We start from the raw sequence: 16,447 nt of genomic DNA, 5'->3' as shown, positions 1-16,447 counted from the left end.
AGGTTAACTAGTTGAGCTTCGAAATATGCCTAAAAACTAATTTCTCACTAGGACTCATATATGGCCTCTAGATTTCATTTAAGACTAGGAGAGAAACTTGTTTTCATTATTCATCATCCTAGAACCTTTGAGAAATTGTTTTTTGAGTAGATCTTGTTTTAAACTTACAATTCCTTTTTAGCGTGCCACTTGATCAATCTTGGTTCATTTGTATTGTTTGAGCTTAATCTTGTAATTAGGATATTATTGGACAATTCTATCTTGTAAACCTTGTGAAGAGATATCAAGAATGAAGTATCTCTTGAAGGATTAGTTGTTTTGGAACCCATAATCCAAGTATAAAGAAGTTTAAAGTTTGGTTGGAAGTATTGGATGATAGTAGGACCCTTAACTTAGATTAAAGCTTGACGAGAGTAAACGTAGGTTGCATTGCATCAACCATTATAAAATAGTTTGCATTGACCCTTAATTATCTCTTTATTTACTTGTTTATTGATAATTACATAAATTGTCATTTGCATTCATAGTTCCTAAAACTATTTAAAATTGACCAATGCCTAATCCTTCATCCCTCCTTTCAGATGGCTACCTAGATTAAATTAGCTTAGACTTCCCATTTAGTGTTAGAGCAAGGGCTCTTGATAGGACTAAACCGTCTAAGAGAAAAATGGTTAATCCATCAAATTCATCTCCTATGAGAGAATTTTATGAGAAAATAAAAGCTAATCTTAAAAGAGAAAAACACCCAAGAGGGGGTGAATTGGGTTTTTCAAAATCTTTTTCAACACAACAAATTCAAGCATAATAGAAGCAGATATAAAGAGATAGAGTTAGAGAAATCAAACTCAAATTTTATAGTGGTTCGACACTTTCTTGCCTACTTCCACTCTCCTCAAGCTCTTAACCGAGTGAGGGTTCCACTAACTTTAAACTTCAACCAAGCTTCTAATCTCTTTTACACTTGGATTCCGGCTCCAATGGGCTCTTACACAATCTCTTCAAGATTCAACTCACTTGAAGGCTTTAACACTCAATTTTACAAGAATAAATCCCTCAACCTAGCTCAATGATAGCTCAAATACAAATCAAAGCTAAGATGAAACATAAAGGTGCACTAAAGGATATGTAAGTGAATATTTAATGCACCAAGAAAGAAATGAGAGCTTTTAAGGTAAGAACAAGTGGGTGGACAAATAAATGCAAGTGTTCTCAATGTCATAAATGAAGTGGAACTCTCAATTTATAGGTTTCTAATATCGGGAGCCAAGAAAAACAAAAAGCAGCCTCAACTGGTTGAGCTAGGGGTCGATCGGTTCACTAGCCATTAGAGCATTTAATGCTTTGGAAGGTTATCGTTTCTTCAACCGAACCTCAACCGGAGGTCGACCGGGAAAGAGGATACCTCGACTGGGAAGGGAAGGCTACTGGATGAGAGAGAGTGTCACTCCTCGACTGGATCTCGACCGGGCAAGGTGAACCGATCGACCGGTACCCTGGTCGGTTGAGCTTGTTGGCCCAATGCCTCAACCGGTTCAACCTTTTGGCCCCAAAAACCTATCTTTTTCTGTTCTTTTCTTTTCTAACACTTATGCAAGGTCTTTAGATAAATTGATATGCCAATTTTGAAACATTTTGCCTAAGGTACATTTGATAAAACTCGGGTCTTAATGAAATTGTAACTTTAAATAATAAACCGAGTTTTCCAAAGATGCATGAAATGATATGTAAAACCTAAGTGCACCCATGCATTCATCTTACATTTGTTTCCTATGATTAAATGTCTTCCAAAAGTCTTGATCTTGTATCTATTAGGTCATTTGATGAATTTCCAAATTAATACTTGAGATTCTTTACAATTCAAATCAATTAGTAACTTAATCATGGTTTGTTATCATCAAAACCTGATTAGGAAAACCATTGGGCTAACATTTTCAATCAATAAATCCTTATTCTTTACTTGTGATCCCGCATTTTCACATGCGTTCTCACTCAATGGCGAGACTCACTTTTTGTTTTTGAAAAATTAATTTTTCAAATGAGGGAGTTGTCACTTACTTTTGTTTTATTTAAAAAAAAAAAAAGAGAAAACAAAATAAGCAAAAAAAAAAAAAAATCCCTAAATGTGACTCTTAAAAGAAAAGACAGGTCTGTGAAAACTGAGTTGGGTCTGGGGGTCATGTTACTTATTGGGAAGGTACGACGACGAATCGTAACACCCCTCTAAGCCCAAAAAGCTAAGTCTCTACTAAATAAGTTGAAATAAATATGAGGATTAATCAATTAATTCATAGATACTATGAATTAAATAATAGTGATTGTGATTGATCTTGATAATCCATGTCACCTGAGTGTTATTAGATCATTTTTCATGCTATCAAAGTTCTCATCTTTGAAAATTTGAAAGTTCTAGGATGTTAAATCTTCTTATTATTAGTCATGACAATTTTCTATTAAATATTTTTTCTTGAATGTCAATAATTTAGTTTCATGATGATTTTTTGTTATTTGATTGATATTAGTTAGTTTCATGTTATTTAGATTATTTTCATGCCTTTAAAATTCTTATCCTAGAAATTTTATTAACTCTTAGGTTTTTAATCTTCTTGTTTTAGTTTCATGTCTTTAGATTATTTCCCATGCTATTAAAAGTCTCATAATGCAAAGTTTGATAATTTTAATATTTGATCTTCTTGTTTTTAGTTTCATATTGAAAGTTCTTAAGTTTTAGATCTTCTTGTTATTATTCATGTATATTTTATCATATTGAAAGTTCTCATTTTTGGAAATTCAGTAGTTCTTAGGTTTTAGATCCTCTTGTTATTATTCATGTATTTTGATTATGTTTAGGTTTGCTTTGACTGCTGCCTAGTCCTTTGAATAAAATAGAATACATGTTGAATGATATAATACCTGAACTAACTTTGATGTCTTGTGATAACTTAAGTTACGATTTAGGTATGTATACTGTCATTCCTTATGATTGTGTTTTGAGTTCTTCTTTGGCATGCTAGTCACAATAGAGTTTCAAAATCACCTTAATCCATTTAAGTATCTGTAATAAACTTACTAATTGTCATACTTCCCTCATCTAAGCTAGTAGAGACCTGGTTAGGGCTTAGAGGGGTGCTACCTCTTTGGAGGTACCTTTCTGATAGGTAACCTGATTCTTGGACCTAGACTCGGGTTTTTTGTAGACAACTTTTCTAAAAAAATCAGGAGTCCTTTTAGGGGTTTTATTCTTACTTGTTTTCCCTTTTAAAAATAAATGAAAGTAAGTGGCAACTCCAACTTTTTATAAAAATCAGTTTTTCACTTTAATAAAAAACGAGTTTCGCCAATCGAGTGGGAACGCATTGTGAAAAATGTGTCCACAATAACCATTTCTACTGTGCTCTCACTTGGAGGAAAAAAATATTAAAGAAAATGATTTCCTCATATTTGGTTTATAAAGAAAAATATGGAAAAAAAAAACAATAATAATTAAAACAAATTTAAATTTATTTATTTTTAAATTATTTAATCTTTTGAAAGTAAAAAAATAAGTGAAATGAATTTGAAAAACATCAAAATAATTTATCAAATTTAGATCTCCTTTTTCTTTTTCTATTTTTTTCTCTTTTTTTTTTTGTGTATTTTCCCTCAAAATTCACTTTGAATTTTTCCTTAGAATTTCAAATAACCAAACATAGTGTAAACTTAAAAAAATAACATTGCCATATAAGGATCAAGAAATTTGAAAAAAGTTGTGGGTTTTCTTAGAACATGAGCTCATGTGCCTTAATTCCTTAAATAGACATCTAATACCACCAGAATATTTATTAATTTAATTAATAATGACAACTAGTAAGTAACAACCCACAAAGTGATATTTGACCAACTTTTTAATACCGTATTTTCAAAATTTTGACTAAAAATAGGTCTTTAAAAAAATAAAATCATAAACTAAACCTGATTATAAAATAATGTTCAATCTAGTGCTTCTTCACCATGTAAGTGTCCATGTCATAAAACCATAGTGGTGACTACGGTTTTGAATTATTTTTTTTTTAGATGGTCAAAACTGTAGTCACCAATGATTTCAAATCCATTTATATTGCTTTACCATTTCAGTTATTTTTCTTCTCGTTTAGAGTTTTTGGGTTTTCTCTATTCATCCCGCTTCACTCTTTCATCCACTCCTTCATCTTTGGGTTATATTTCTCCATGATTTTCTTCTTGCTTCTCCATCACTGGTGTAGGTCAGGTTTAGGTTTATGAATTTTTGTTTTAAGTATATTGTGTTTTCTTGTTGTAAATTTATCAAATGTAAAGAAAATGAGGTCGAAGGAGATCATGGTGGGTTTTTTTGTTTTTGTTAAAGAAATGTAGTAATTGAAGGAGGGGATTAAGATGGGTTTTTGTATAAGGATTCTAGAAATGGAAGGGACTATAGTGGTTATTGTTAAGAATCCCAAAAATGGAGGGGACCATAGTGGGTTTCTATTATATGAACAAGGAAAAAAAAGAGTTTGGGCTTATTTTGTGTTAAATTTGAATTGGTTATTTAATTGATTTTGCTTGTGTTTAATACATGTTTGTTTGAAAGTGATATGGGTCTCATTAGAGGAAAAACAACATTTAACAACAAATAGTGATTTTGTTTTTGGAAACATCATGGGTGCTTCTAATGGGTGAAAGATCCATGGTCTATAAAAAAAAAAAGATTGCATTTTGAGGTTGAGACATTTACATGAAAACCAACCAAAAATGAATCATAGGTTTTACTATTATTCATGGATTTTTTTTTTTCTCTTCTCCACCATGGGTTCCCTCAATTAAATAGAATATTAGAATGTCTTTTTGAGTAAATTTTCTTTACATAGAATGTTTCATAAAACAACCCATTATGTGATAAAAATAATAATAAAAAAAATCTATCATTCACGGGCTTAAATGTAATATTTGAGGAAATTTCAATACTTTTTAACTTATAAGTCAAAATCACTTATTTTTCTCTTATTTTTTCCCCTTTTATAATTATTACAAGACTACGTCGATTATAAATCATAATTTCTTCATTAACTATTTCATTTTATATTTATATGTCATTATAACCTAGACAAAACAAAGTGGAGCAAATCCAAACTTAATTAATAATATCAACTTGGACAATTAAGTAACTAGTTTATCAAACTTTAAACCTTTATATAATTGAGATTTGTGAGGCAAGTGGAATAGGTTAGATTGTGCTAACATATTAATTCAAACCTAACCTAAACTTAAGTCAACATACACTTTCTTGATGACTCAATTGATTTACATATTTAAAAGCAAATTTGAAATAAGTCAAATATGTGTCAAGTAAATTAGAGTTATATCTAGGTTAATTAGCATGACTATTAAATCGGTCAATTCATGTCAAATTCTTTAATTTTTGAACTTCTTTATAAGAATTACTTATAAGATATTAGTTCAAAAAAAAAATTTAATTTTAATTTTGAAAATTATTTTCAATAATTCATAAATATTTAAAATCTTTCTAAATTACTTCCAAATAGGTTTCTTAATTGATTATATGAATCTTTTAGTGATTTAAATATAGATATCTAAATATGCTAAATTTGCTATCCAAGTTGTTCCTAATATTTGCTTTAAAATCTTGTATCGAATCCTTGGATATTGCAAAATTCATGAACAAGTCTTCAAAGTGCTTGTGTATTGAATTAGGTTACACATTTTGTAGTAAATTAGAAGACTTAATGTCCATTTATGAAAGTTTTATAACTTGGTTATATTGGTATTACTTTTTTCATACCTTGGTATTATTTTCATTGATTATGAAATATTTGATATTGTATTTTCTATAGGTAAATCATGTTTGAATCTATTTTCCTATAATATGCTTTTATAATGGAAATTTGTTGAGGACAAAAAAAAAAGTAAAGTATGTTAGGGATAAAGCTATAATTGTATCTTTAGATATGCCTATTAGTTTTATATTTGAACAATTATTATCTATGATATACTCAAGGACTGACATTAACAAAGAATATTTTCAATTAGTCCTCAATTATAGGTATCCTTTGAAAAAGGAAAATAGGTTTCAACCTTTTCCAATATGAAATGATAATAATTTATCCCAAATGTTGAAATTGGTTGACGCATTTAAAATAACTAAAATTGAATTTATGGATGATCAAAGTGAAGCCAGAAAAAGTGATGATCAAAGTAAGGGAGCTGAAAATGTTGAACATGATGGGCATGAGGCATTTAAATTTATGGATGAGGAAGAAAATAATGTTAATGTTGTTTTTTATTTATTTATTTATTTATTATCTTTCTTAGCTTTTCATGGGGTAATGGAAAGTGAACAAGGGAGTTATGTATCTGTGGATGGGGAAAGGTTATGATGTGTCAAGTAACATAGATCGTGAGGATCCAATGGAGTTTTCTCTCATTTAGTATCACTTAACACCATCATTGCAGTTTAAAAATGTAAAAAACATTGGTTATGTTATTTCTAGTAACTAAACTCCATGGGAAAACACTAATATTGGAAACACTAGTGGAGAGCTCATAGTTGGCCAAGTTTTTAATTCAAAAGCAGATTTACAACATGTTGCAAAGTTGTACTCTATTAGTGCACTCCAAGAGTATATTGTTGATTCATCAACTAAAAAGTTGTTAGTCCTAAGATGCAAGAAGATTGAGGAGTCTCAATGTCCATGGAAACTTCATGCTATGGTTGTGAAAGGTACATTTTTATTTGCAATCAACAAATACAATGGTCTACACAAATGTGTCAATCTTAGCTTGAATCAGGACTATCAACAATTAGACTCCAACTTGATTGCTTCTCATATCTAAGGAATGATTAAGGCATAATTCACATTGTTAATGGCTACTATTCAAGCAAGTATTGTGGAGAAATTTGGATACCAAATATCAAGATGTGTTGTAATTTCTAAAACATTTCCTAGTATTATGTGAAAAGTAGAGATATTTTAGTGAGTTTTTTAAGCATCTCATCCATCTGTTGAAGACTTCAAGCATTGTTGTCTGTACTTAGTATTGATAGTTGATCACGATTTTCTGTTGTCCAAAATACTAAGCCTTTTTACATAGTAACTCTGACCAAGAAAAATTAGAGAAGAGTCATTACAACTTTTGTAGTACTTGGGGTGTCGTTCTTAAGGACTAGCCCATGGAATTTGTCAAACTAGGTCTAATGATTGCTTTTGCTTACTTTCTTGAACTAAGAATGTGCAAAATTGATTTGAATAAAATTGAATTTACTTAAATAAACCTAATTAAATTGCAAAAGAATTATTGATTTCTAATTCAAGTGATTCTAGATTGGGGGTTCCATAATCTAAGTTTGGGCATAAGTCCTCAAGAAAAACAAATGTATCAATTTTAATTAGTCTTATGGTATCTAGAATGTGGGATCAGACAAGATCAACCTAAGTTCCATAACTCAAGGTTGCATATGTATCATAATTTTTAATATTTGATTCCATTACTAAAATACCAAGTAGATAAATGAGTAGGAAGATTGGGTTTAGGTCTAATATTTAGGCCCTTACCACACCGTGTAGATTTGTCTTAGGATAGATAACAATAGTAAAACCTCATATAACTAGGGATCAAGAATCCCTAGTATCAAAGAATGGGTTATCATATAACATTAGAGGATATCTTTGTTTTAATTTATTATGTCTCAACCTTTCATTCATTCCATTTTTAATTCAGTTTTACCCATTATTTACCCTTGGTTCTAACCCTAAGTTTTCATGTTTCGCACCCTAAGATGGCTTTTTAGCAATGTTTTCATAACCAGATTGGACATTAATTGAAAAAGTTATCAGTTCACTATTCACTGGTTGGACTAGTGGTTGAACCAATGACGTCATAAATATATAATTTATATTTTATTAAAATTAAAATTAATTTTAAAATATTTAAAATATATAATTAAAAATTAATAATATTTGTAATATTATTTATTCATTTTTATATAAATGTATTAATATTTTAAATTTATTAAACAAAATATGTACAATATTTAAATACGAAAATATATTGAAAATGGAAAAAAATTGTATTTAAATATGAAAACATATTGAAAATGAAAAAAAAAATCGAATTAGGTAATTATATATATATATATATATATTATTTTTTGAAATAGCCTATGTAGTGTTCCTTGTGAAGTTTCTACACAAGTAAAGGCATAGCACAGTGGAGAGATTATCCTATTGTAAACTTGAGGTCAACAGTTCAAGCTCCCTTATTGAAACAACAAAGTTGATTTTGCTGATATTTTTTTTAAAGCCCTTCACATTGATCCCACATCGGAAATGAGAGGAAAAATGAAGAGTTTTTTAAACCTCTTTCCATCCAAGACAAACTAGATGTCTGTTGGGTCATGGGGCTTAGTGTGGGCCATTATAGGCCTTATGGCCCGTTTTGCAATAATAGGAGTGGGCATGGACTATTGGGTTGTGATGGGGAAATTTGGCCTATCTTGACCCAGTCCTTGAAGAACCAGCCAACTCAACCAGTTCATTGATCGGTTTGTTGGAACCGACGGTTCAATACCAGTTCGATGGGTAGATAGGTCAAAATGGTGAACTGGATTGAGAAGGCCACCGATCGATGGTTCAACCGTTCCAATTTTTAAAACACAACTTTTTAACCTCTCATGGTAGTGATTTCATTCACACAAACCATAGAAGAAAAATAAAGAACCATTCTTGAACAAAAGAAATTAGAAACAATTTATTAAAATAAAGAAAACAAACCAAGAATCTTCAGTATCCTCTTTTCTTCCCAAGAAAATCCAAGATCTTCGAAAGACTCCTAAAAAAGAAATCTAATATCCTATTTATAGGCTAAAAGTTGAGTTAACATATGACAATGTCCTAGAGAGTATGTAAAATATTCTTTCTAAATCAAGGGCTCTCAATAAAAATTGTAAAAATTTGAGTCACATGAGTCTTTAAAGAAAAAATGTTAATTTTGCATGAGGATGTTCCATTTCGCATGGTCATGCAAAATATAGATGGATTGATAGCATTCTAACATCATTCTGACACATTTGGCATGGTCATGCGAAAATTCACATGCTCATGTAAAAATGAATTCCATATGTTTCTAAGTTGTATAATTTTAGGTCCCTAGTTCATTTCACACTTTCATGCAAAAATTCGCATGTTCATGTGAAACTAACACTCCTTTGATTTCTCTTTGCACAACTCTTTTCAATCATTCATATCTTCCTTATTTCAGCTTCAATTTTCACATTATTTAAAGCATTATATTCTTAACTTCTTGAGCTTAGAAATGATATATAGAATGTCCAAAAATAACCTCGAGAAGTACTCCAAATTTCACCTTAAATTCATAGTACATGTTGCTGCCAGATTTTGTGTTCCAATTAGAATGTTTGAATTTTAGGCCATATCCTTTAACCTTTTTTTTTTTTCATGTTTGCTTAATCTCCAACTCTTGCCATCACCTTCATTTCTCATTTTTCATGCTATGAATTGCTTTATTTTCATTTTTCGAAACTTTTCTCATGCTTCACACGACTCTTAGAGTTAGTTCTAAGCATATCTAGTCTCATCTCTACCATGACTGAAAATGATTTTTACAACTTGCATCCTTTTCATCCTTTAAACCTAAGATTTAGCTCAAGATATATGTTAGATCCATGGCTAGGGTCTTGGTTGGGTGAACTGAGCATTTACATTTGCATAATTCATTCCTATATGTGCCATTAAAGCCTAATTGATGGCTCTATTCAATGATACACATTTGTATGAGAAGTATAAAGGCACTTTAATGATTGCTATGGGTTATGATGGAAATAATTATTTATTTCCACTAATTTTCGCCTTAATAGAAAGTGAGAATATTGATAATTAGGGATGGTTTTTGGCATGTATTAAACTGTAGTAACTCAAAGGAAGGGACTTTATGTTATATCATATTGACATCCAAGCATTATGGCTACAATATTGAGCAATGTTCAATCATTGTGGTTGGTTTAAGCCATAAGCATATCATAGGGTATGCACCATCTTGCCATCAATTTTATGACTCTATTTAAGGATAAAATATTAAAAATTTAGTTTGTAGAGTAGCCTTAGAAACCAAGATCGAAAAATTAAATAAACATATAGACATAATTAGGAGGATTAATGCAAAAGCACAAAAATGGTTGGGGGTAATCCCTTTTGAGAAATGGGCGATTTCTCATGATGGAAGTCAAAGATATGGCATCGTGGTATAAACATGTTAGTAGAGTGCTTAAAGGGGCTTGTAGCTTACTCGTAACTGCCTTGATTTGTTTACATTTTTTTTTTTCGTGTAAATGGTTACTTTGTTATGAGAAAGGAACAAGGTGTCAATTAACTAATTTTGAAAAAGGAATACACTCCATATGTTGATGATAATATTAAAGCAAATATGGTTAAGGTGGGTTCTCATGAGATTGTTTTATATGATTACATCCAAGGATGATTCCATGTGAAGACTAGTAAGGGTACTAAGAGTAGCTCAAGTGGCAGTTGAACATATCATGTCAACTTACATAAGCATGCATGCACATGTGGTAAAACACTCATATCAATTTCCATGCATCCATATTCTAGCAGCATGTCATTTTCATTCAATTGATTTTGGATCACTAGTTCAACACCACTGCAATACATAGTCATACTATAACACCTAAGCACGCTTGTCCATCCCATCTTCAATGTATATGAGTGACCTTTTTATGATGGTATGATTTTTGTGCTTTTTGAGTCAATGAAACATGTATCCAATGGACAACCTAAATCAAGTCGTTTGCATGATGAAATGGACGTTACAAAGGGTAAGACTTCTATTATATGTGGGTTGTGCAAACAAAATGGCCACAATCGTTGACCTTATCAAAATAGGAATAGAGTTAATAAGACCATGTGATGTAAGTATGTAATTTTCATTGATACTATGATGTAAGTGTAAACCCTCCATTTTGTCCTTTTAGCACATGTGACACTAGGTGTTTTTATGTACTTCTCTCTTGACTCATAGTTATTCATTGGTAGCCCATTGACACTTATACTGCTTCTTTTTCTAAGCTACCTTTAGGGACTCTTTGTCGAGGGATTCATGATTATTTGGACCCTCATTGTGACCTTGACCGCCTTTAGGCTTCACTTAAGTGCACCTAGGCACTTTCCATTTAGTGTATTTAGGCACCACTTAAGCCCTTTTAGGCACATTTGACCCATTAAGCACCACTTAGGCCCATATAGATTCACCTGATCCACTTAGGTTCACCTAGGCCCACTCTAGTTCACATAGGCCCATTTAGGTTCACATAGGCCCACCTAAGCACAATTGGCCTACTTAGGTTCACTCAAGTTTCACTTAGATGCTTCTATAGGCCTAGTTCACTTAAGTTAGTTTTTGAGTTAAGTGAGCTTTGACTTGATTTAGAAATTTGTATGAGATTGAAGATTCTATTCTTTTTAAGTTGCATGGAGTAATATTTTGATTCTCTTATGTGTGCATGCGATTTTGTTTAGTTTTTTTTTTTTTTTAAATTACATTATTTTTATTTTATTTTATTTCATTTCATTTTTGCATGAGGTTGGTATTTCGATTTTTTGCATGTGTGTGATTAATAATTGAATTTAAATATACATGTGATTGATGTATTAATTTTTTAATTGCATAAGTTTTGATTTTTAATTTGCAATTGCATGCTTTTGACTTTAATCTTTATTTTGTTTTGCATGGGACTGGAGTGCTGCAAATTGGAGAGGATCTCTTGGTGTACACGACTTTCACAATAATGGGAAGGAGATCAAGAAACTTTGGAGATATTTTTGGATGAAGAGATTCCTTTGGATTTTGTTTTAAGAAAAGATTTTCAATAAACACGCATGTATGGAAGGATTTTGATTCAACAATGGGCATGGGCTGCCATAAAAATGGAATGAAAGACGGGCGTGAAGGGGATGCACACTATTGAAAAAGGAAAGAGTCATGCACAAACACATCCCATATTCCCATAATCATTCTTGGATTTTGATTAGACTTTCCTATTTCTTCAAATATTCCCCACAGCAGTAATATATATAAGAAAAAAAATAGTCCACATGCACGACAGAGGAGAGCAGATTCAGGGGCTATGAAAAAAGAAAAAAAAAAGAAGGGCATATTTTCTTAGAGAAGTGGAAGGGAGAATTTTAAAAAATTTAAGGACCTGCAGATTGGTGAGAATTGAGGAATGTCTTCGATTATTTTTCTTTGAAGACGATCAACACACACCATCATGAGATGCACCAGATTGTGCTTCATTAGCAAAACTTCATCCATTGAAGAACAATCAGTCTGGATCATTATAGGAGGAATCAGCATGCATCATCAATAATCGCCATCATGCACCATCAGGTTTCTTTATTTTTGAGCACTAAAATGCTTGGAATTGCAGTTGAATTTTGAGGGAAAAAGGGCAGCTCGATGGAATTTATTTTAGTGGAAAGTTTTTTTCAATGGAGAAATTTCATCCTCTTTATGCGTGTCGATGCCTTGATTTAATGGAGAAGATTCTATACACATTTAGCCGTGTTGATGCCTTGGTTAAATGGAAAGGCTTTCATTCACTTTCAGCCGTGTTAACACTTTGATTCTGATGGAGAATGGGCAGCCACTTTGTGAATACCAATTACTTGATTTTAACAAGGTTTCAATGGCCTTGCATATAAAATCTCCTTAATGGAGATAATGGCCTTGAATCCTTGAATTTATAAATCTCCATGGATGAATTTTATAATAGCTTAATGGAGATAATGGCTTTGAATTTATAAATCTCCATGGATGAATCGTGGAATATATGGTTGCATATGGAGAGTTCCTTTGCATGTAGTTTCATGCAAAAGGTGGATTCTTGAAGACTGAATTTTTTGGTCGACACACGAGAATTGTGGCTGTGAATGGAAGCTTTTTCATGGCTGAAAATTCACAATGAATGTGCTGAAGGACCATTGATAAGTGAGCTAAAAATTATGGCTGAATGGTGGAGGAAATTATGACTTCATGTTGTTAGTGGGGTGACTGAATTTTCTATTAAATATATGTGCATTTGACGAGGGTCTTCAACGGCTGAAAATTGATGAAGAATGGAGGAAAAGTGGCAGTACATCATTGCCTTGAAAAAAAAAACATGGGATACCAGCTGCATGTTTTAGTGCAAGAGTTCGGTGTATCAATTGCAAGGATCCGTGTAGATAGAGGAATTTTGTGGCTGCTGTTATTGAAATTATACAACACCAGCTGCATGTTGAAGGCACACATCCACTAGAATCGAAATGCACAATAAGCAAATTAGATATCATTCAACAACATCGAGTTTGAGAGAAATTTTAAGTTTAAGTCATTTTTTTTTCTTTGATTTTAATTTCTTCATTCTTAGATGTTTCTGAATATGTTAGTTTAGGTTTGGTGTGGATGAATAGGCCACACACACACACGAGTGTTGTTAGATTTGTTGCTTAGATGTGTCTGAATATGTTAGTTTAGGTTTAGGTTTGGTGTGAATCAATAGCAACCCCCCCCCCCCCCCCCCCCCGCCAATCAAATTTATCTAATGATTTTATAATGTTATAGGCCTCCTAAATATATTATTAGAATGTTGTTTGAGACAAAAATAAATTTTCAATTAAAAGATATCAATCAATATTTTAGAAGGTTTAGTTTGTACTCTGTTTTGTTCTATAAAATTAAATTATTAAATGATCTTCTTAATTTCCTTGGGTACTTTTTCCTTAATTTAGACTTCTTAAATTTTATTTTATTTTAGACATATAAAATATTGACAAATAATTTTCCAAGTATAAGTTATGATTTTTCTTTTCGAGACCTACTATACATAGGCTATGTTCTAGAGTAATGAGATATTTATTCATTTTTAAATATATCATGTATGTTATCATGTCTTAAAATTATTTTTCATGTAAACTAGGCATATCAAATAAGTTGTGTGAATTTTTATAGAACTTTAGGACATCTATAAATTAATTAAAAAAATAAATTTTTACATACTATAGAAAATTACTCTATTCTAGACCAATTATGCTTCTTTTGAAATCTGGTACTGGCGAGACCTAGATAATTAATTTGGCCACTTGTATGATAAACTAGACATATAGAATAGGTTCCCTAAAAAAATTTTGTAATTAAATTCACACTCCAGATATTTGTTTAGGATTTATTTTGTGAACCTTCTTATTCTAACCACATGCTGAAGTTCCTTTACAATGCTTGATTTATTATTTAATCTAGTGTTGTTCGGCATATCTTGACTTAGTTTTAGATTTTATTCTCTAATTTATACATAATGAGGATGTTGCTTGTTTTTTTCCATAACAAAACAATATTTTTAGATAGTTGTTTAGGATTTTTTAATTGAATGCAACTATTATGCCCCTTCTTGCATGTTTTTGTTTTAGTTAATAATTTTAATACTTACAACTATCTTGAGCATTAGTTTAAATTTAACAATGAGCTTGCATGCATGTCCTACGTGATAGTTGTTGTTTCTTTAGATTCATACCATTTCATTTGAGTTGTATATATACCATGTAAATTAGGGTTTATTGTCATAGTTATTTGTTATTACTTGTGAGCTAACCATCTCTAGCTATATGCAAGTGTATTGCAAATTGTGCATGCTCCCAGGCACGTCTCTCACACCTTTTATCCCTTTAATTCTATAATACGCAAACTTTGAGTGTGAATATTGTGATATATGTTATTACTTTGTATGTTTTGATTAGTGTCTAATTACTTGACTGGGATAGAATGCATGTTGTATTTTACATTATATTGTCAAACTAACTTCGATGTTTTCATGAAAATATTTTGGGTTACATCTCAGATACACTCCTATCTTCCTTTCTCTTGTGATTAATTTCTTTGGTGTGTTTGTTAGGATATAATAGCATGTTGTTTGCCCTTAGACTTGATCACCTTTGTTTTCTTTGGTATTCTTGATTTATTAATTAATTGTCATGCTTTTCCTCAACCTAGTTAGTAGAGACCTGTTTTTAGGGCTTAAAGGGGTGCTACATTTTTAAGGTACCTTCCTAATAAGTAACTTGATCCCCAAACATAGACTCAAGTTTTCAAAGACACGCTTTTCCAAAAATTCAAGGAGTCATTTTTCTTAGGGTTTTAGTTTCTTATTTTATTTTTCCATTTAAAAGAAAATATATAAAAATAAGTGGTGACTTAGTTTTTTACTAAAAATGATTTTTTTACCTCTAAAAAGCAAGTCTCGCCGACAAGTGGGGACACATGTGAAAAATGCGGGTCCATAGTAAGCTACTATGCTACTATCTTTATGCAATTGTTTGCTTTGGTTGTTGATGATTTGATTATAAATATTGATGTAATTTACATAATTAAATTATTTTTATTTGGGATAATGTCCACAATATAGGGAAAACTTTGTCAAAAATTTTTAATTTTCTATTAGAAATATTAACAATATGGTCCATTGAATTTGTATCTCTAATTTTAAATTGGACTTGAAGTATTGTTTATTTATCTTCACAATTTTGTTACAAATATGGAGTACAAAGGACATAGTTTGGATCCAAATCCATTATATAGGTTTATTTCAGTTTTATAAGATAGACACATGTCTCATTTACTTGAATCTAGCCAACTATATAACACATGTCTCATTTAGTTGAATCTAGCCAAGTATGTACATGGAAACACATAATATCTCTTTAAAAAATAACAAAAATTAAAGTTTATTACCTAATTGATTTATTTGTATTTTGCAACTTACTTCGATCTTGACTTGCCGACAACATATATCTAAGTTTATGTAAGAGTGGGAGATGGATTCTTGCATTTGCCCTTATGTTATTTGATCCGGATTTTAGAGTGTATATGGTATTAAACACGTCATACTAGATTGGAGACTAATCACTAGTTTTGTTGAGAGATGACGTCCTGAGACACACACATTTTCCTATTGGGGATATGACCATTACTTAATAGGATGTTGTTGTCATCGTAGGATTTCATATTCATGGGCCTCCTGTCACTGGCACATGTGACTTAGATTGGTCACTATTATGTTATAAGGTTTCAGGTGTGACCCCACCTACATATGAGATTAAAGGATCGGCAATATTGACATGATGGCTATGTCATCAGTTCTCTCATCCATCGATAGATGTAGATGATGCCACATTAGAGTGGAATACATAAGCTTTCAAACTAGCACTATTAGGTTCAGTGTTATTTACAGACAAAAAGGGTATACACGTCCATACGTGTTATCTCCCATCGCTTAGAGACTTGACTTAGACATCTATGTATAGTTAGGGCAATGCAATCCCAACACACCTATATAGGGAGTTATGTTAGGCAAGTTTAGACAATGTCACCA

This window comes from Vitis riparia, chromosome 17 (assembly GCF_004353265.1).
Source record: "Vitis riparia cultivar Riparia Gloire de Montpellier isolate 1030 chromosome 17, EGFV_Vit.rip_1.0, whole genome shotgun sequence".
Classification (NCBI taxonomy): domain Eukaryota; kingdom Viridiplantae; phylum Streptophyta; class Magnoliopsida; order Vitales; family Vitaceae; genus Vitis; species Vitis riparia.
Note: the sequence above shows the minus strand (reverse complement) of the source record.